Below are 4,377 nucleotides of genomic sequence, written 5' to 3' on the forward strand. Positions count from 1 at the left end.
TATCCTTCAGAAGCCCTGCTTTTAGCCTCTTAGGCTCGTGCCTCATGGAGACATTGGCCAACTCACACCAAGCCTTAATGTCCTCATCTGACAATGGGGATCACCCTTCTCCGCTTAGCTGGGTGTAGCAGCCCATGGCTGCAATCCTAGCTAGCACTTGGAAGCAGAAGCAAGTGGGTTTCTGTGAGTTCGAGGCCAGCCTTGTCTACATGGTGAGACATTGTCTTAAAAATAAAATAAAATAAAAAGCAAAAAACCAAACTAACCACACAAAAATTATGAAAGGGAAGATGGAGGCGCCGTGGCTGGGGCCTGGATTGGAAGAGGCTGCAAATAGCCTGGTGCTGTGAGATGGTGACCTCTCACACATCACAGGGCTGTGAACCCTCTAGCACCACACAGGGGGGTCTCCAAAGAAGCAGTGGCCACTAGCATTCATTACTAATAACATATATTAGGAAGGCCAGGCATGGTGGCACATGCTTTTAATCCCAGCACCGGGGAGGCAGAGGCAGGTAGATCTCTGTGAGTTTGGAAATGGGATTCACTTCACAGAAAGCCCTCTCTGAGCCTTGACTTCTCCATCTGGATTTCAGAGGCTTAGATTTGACCATTGGCTTTCAGATATTTGGACTCCCAGGCTCTGTTTCAGGGCCCCGGAGACCTGTCTCAGGTGTCTGCGCAGCAGCATCCTCTGGGGCTACACTGTCTCCAAGCACTTTGCAAACAAAGGGGGTGGTGACAAGAGAGTGAAATAGCCAGAAGCTCCCAAGAACCCTCTCCTCCATCCTTGCCCTCCCTCTTCGAGCTACAGCCCAGAACTCTATCTCTCTCTCCAGTGACCTAGATGAGAAGACACTGTGTCCTGTGAATCACCCAGGCAGTGAGCAGCCCGGGAAGACCTGGTTGGGGCCTGCCTCAGCCACACGCCCCCACCCTCATTCTCTCTTCACGTCAACCACAGTTCTGGAACAAAACCAGCTGATTTTGTTTCTGGCCCAGAGCACAAGCTGTTCTCTGCCTGGAGTGTCCTAAAGTTCACCTGCCTACAGAAAACTCTCCCTTGTGGTTCTGAGTGGTCGTCTCCCCTGAAATTCTTCCTCAGCACTGTCTTCCTCTATGGTTAAGCTGGAGTGCTCCTGTCCAGGGTCCTGGAGGTGAGGAGCTGAGCCCTGACCCAAACTTTGTACTGACTGGCTCCATACTCTCTGCTTAGGCAGAGGTGGAGAAGGCAGGTCTCCAGTTTCTGAAGAAACATTTTGGTGGCCCCACTGGATGAAGAATACAAACTACTGTGTGTGTGTGTGTGTGTGTGTGTGTGTGTGTGTGTGTGTGTGTGTGTACATGCACAAGAAGTTACTTTGTGAAGGCTTGGCAAGGCCTCCCTATCCTTGCAAAGCTCCAGGGCAGAGAAGAAGGTTTGCACAGGGAGCCCACAGACCTCTTGAGAGGTAATTGGAAGGGAAGCATCGCCCAAGCTGTGTTGGATGGATTTAATGTTTGTCTGTGTTGGTGAGGAGTGTCCAGGGACATTGCAGTGCCCAGACCAAGGCAGAAGGTCAAAAAGACCTGATAAATCAAACAGTAACAGCAAATCCAGGCAGGTGATGCACCCCTGTAATCTCAGTACTTGGAAGGCCGAGGTAGGAGGATCCAGAGTTCAAGGCCAGCCTGAACTACATATCAAGACTGTCTCAAAAACTACCACAAAAATAACCAAAAGGGCAGGGGTGGCGTGGTTTCCAACCCTAAAGAGGAAGAACCATGTTATGGTTTTCATTTGGTTGGGCACACCGTCGAGTGGGTTCAGTGCTTGCCAACTCTGCCGGGAAGACCTGGACCCCTGGAAGAGGTCTATCTGTGAGTAGTAGACGCTGCTTTCCCGAGAACTAGGATTTCAAGATGTCTGGAGCTAGGACAGCACTGGTGAGGAGGGGCTCAAAGCCAGGTGCCCTCAGGCCTCCTCTACCCCCGCCTCTCACGACTCATATCTTCTACCTGTCCTGCTTGTTCTTGCCTCTGTTCCAGGGCCTGTCTCTGCAGATGGCAATTGTTGGCCACCACTGGCTCGTCCCCAGAGAAGCATGCCTGGCAGCTGTACAGAGAGGCAGAGGCACACCATAGGAAGACTGGAGCACGGTACCTGGCAGGCAGCAAACGCTCGGTAAATGTCAGCTGCCGTCGCAGTAAATAAGGGAGTGTAAGAAATAGAGGAAATAGCCAAGGAACAGCTTGGGAACTGGAAAATCTAGCTGCGGAGCCGGGTTTTGCTCTTAGGTGCTCAGAGTTCTTCCTTCCTCCCAAAGATGGACATCAAATTTGGTCCCCTCCATGCTGGAGCGCCCCCTATTCACTTATTTCCTTGGACCCTTGGACACCATCAAAGAAAGATGGGCAGCTCCGCTCCTACAAGTCTAACTTTGAAATATATATATATACTTTTCTAGACAGGGTGTCTCTGTATAGCCCTGACACTCCTGGAACTTACTCTGTAGACCAGACTGGTCTCAAACTCAAGAGATCCTCCTGCCTCTGCCTCCCGAGTACTGGGATTAAAGGTGTGTGCCACCACTGCCCGGCCAATGAATAATTTTTTTTTCCCCGAGACAGGCTTTCTCTGTGTAGCGTTGTGCCTTTCCTGGATCTCACTCTGTAGACCAGGCTGGCCTTGAACTCACTCACAAAGATCCGCCTGCCTCTGCCTCCCGAGTGCTGGGACTAAAGGCGTGCGCTGCCGCTACCGCCACCACCACCACCACCACCCAGCTAGATTTATTTATTTTTATTTTATGTGTGTGTGTGTGTGTGTGTGTGTGTGTGTGTTTTATCTGCATGTATGTCTGCGTACCATGTGTGTGCCTAGTGGCTGAGTAGGCTAGAAGAGGGTGTCTGATCCTCTGGAACTGAAGTTACAGACAGCTGGATTCTGGGAACTGAATGCTCTTAACCTCTGAGGCATCTCTCTAACCTCAGAATCGTTTAGTTTTTGAGACAGGGTCTTGCTATGTATCCCAGGCTGGTTACAAACTGGTGACTGTCCTCTTCCCTCGGCCTCCTGAGTATAAGGGTTGCTGGTATATGTCCCTAGTATACTGAATCCCGGGCCCCAGCAATCCTCAGGCTGAAGTACACCGAAAATGGCCGGCCCATTCTTCTCCTCACAGTATTCTCCCAGAATGCAACTTAATTCTTCACCTCCATCCCACAGGCATTTACTGAGTAATCAATCTATGCCAGGCACTGTGCCAGGTGCTAAGGACCCCACAGCAAGAGAGACCCACTTCCTGCCTGCTTGCAGCTCACAATGAATCCACGAGGCTTCCCCTTCCTTCCTGCTCACCTCCTTTCCACCCCCATTTCTTTTCCAACCCAAACCCTCGTCAGTCTTCACAGACCTCAGCCAATGCATTCACACAGCACCAGACAGCATGACGACACAGCAGGAGGGTCATGTGACATCTATGTGCTTTGAGACTTCTCCCTGGAAGTGGTCTTCAAACAGGCCCACAGCTGAGTCCCTGCCCAGCTGCAGTGCTGGGGCCTGACAAGTTACTTGCATTCTTGGGGTCCCAATTCCCTTTTCTTTAAATAAAGCCTGTGGGTTTCTTCCGCTAAAGTGGTTGGAGTTTTGTTTTGTTTTTTTTTAAATAAGATTTTTTAATTTAAATTTTTAAGTGTGTGTGTGTGTGTGTGTGTGTGTGTGTGTGTGTGTGAAGTCCAGAAAGGCGTGTTGGATCCCCTGGAACTAAAGTCACACACAGGCAGCTGTTAACCCCTGACATGGGTGCTAGGAACCTACCGGGTCCTCTGGAAGTGTGCAAAGCTCTTGTGACCGAGTCATCTCTCCAGCCCTGTGGGCTTCCTGTTCTAAAGTGTCTGCTGAGCCCAAAGCACAGATTCTGTAACCCCTGGCCTTCTCAGATCCTCATGCCTCGGAGTGGAGTTTATTTTTGGGAAAAGCCACCTTGTAGTGCCAACTTTGGTGACTGAAGTGGTGGTGGTGCTGGGCAATGCCATGTTTGGTCACAAACAGGGTGACTAGAAACTGGCAGAGGGAGTTCTTTCCTCTGGAGCCACATCTTAAGATGAGCCCCAAATTAGACTCCACTGGACTCAATCCCAAGTATAAAAAATAAATAAAATTAGACCCCAGTTTCTGACAGCCTTGCTGTACGATGCTGTCAAGCTCATCTCTGGTCCTCTGTTTCCCAGTCTGTCAAACAGGGCTAGAGGAGTATCGGCTAGATCAAGGATGTCCTTCCCAATTGCTGACTTTAGAGGTGGTATCTTTGTTATCTTAAAGATTTAAAAAATGTGTGTGTGTGTCCGTGGAGGCCGGAAGAAGGAGGAGCTGGAGTTGCAGGTCATTGTGAGTCA

General features: G+C 50.2%; 1 long non-coding RNA gene across 1 annotated transcript; it reads left to right on the forward strand.

Moving 5' to 3' along the window:
- The first annotated feature begins 358 nt into the window (after window positions 1-358).
- LOC118578666 lies at window positions 359-3,589 on the forward strand. Its single transcript, XR_004944274.1, has 3 exons — window positions 359-1,157; window positions 2,029-2,164; window positions 3,209-3,589. It is a non-coding gene; the product is annotated as an uncharacterized LOC118578666 (long non-coding RNA).
- Window positions 3,590-4,377: the final 788 nt, after the last annotated feature.

The sequence above is a fragment of the Onychomys torridus genome, chromosome 2 (genome assembly GCF_903995425.1).
Source record: "Onychomys torridus chromosome 2, mOncTor1.1, whole genome shotgun sequence".
In the NCBI taxonomy this organism is placed as follows: domain Eukaryota; kingdom Metazoa; phylum Chordata; class Mammalia; order Rodentia; family Cricetidae; genus Onychomys; species Onychomys torridus.